The sequence below is a fragment of the Rattus norvegicus genome, chromosome 2 (genome assembly GCF_036323735.1).
Source record: "Rattus norvegicus strain BN/NHsdMcwi chromosome 2, GRCr8, whole genome shotgun sequence".
Classification (NCBI taxonomy): Eukaryota; Metazoa; Chordata; class Mammalia; order Rodentia; family Muridae; genus Rattus; species Rattus norvegicus.
Genome location: NC_086020.1, coordinates 194,832,967 through 194,833,223, shown reverse-complemented (window position 1 = coordinate 194,833,223; position 257 = coordinate 194,832,967).

Here is a 257-nt window from a genome sequence, read left to right as displayed (position 1 = left end):
TTTCCCCTCTAAATTCTCACCACAACACTACTTATTGCAAGGTGGTTTCCAGTGTCTTAGGGCTAACCATCAGGGGAGAGGAGTTCAAGATGTCTTACAATCCTCCCTGCTTTGCCTTAACTAAAGGAGAAAAAAAAAAAAAACATAAAATAAGCCATATGTACAAGTCAAGGCATATAAACTGACAATTGACTATTAGAAAGGTTAATAAAAACAAAGACACAATATGCCTCACAAATAAACATGTGGAAGAACCG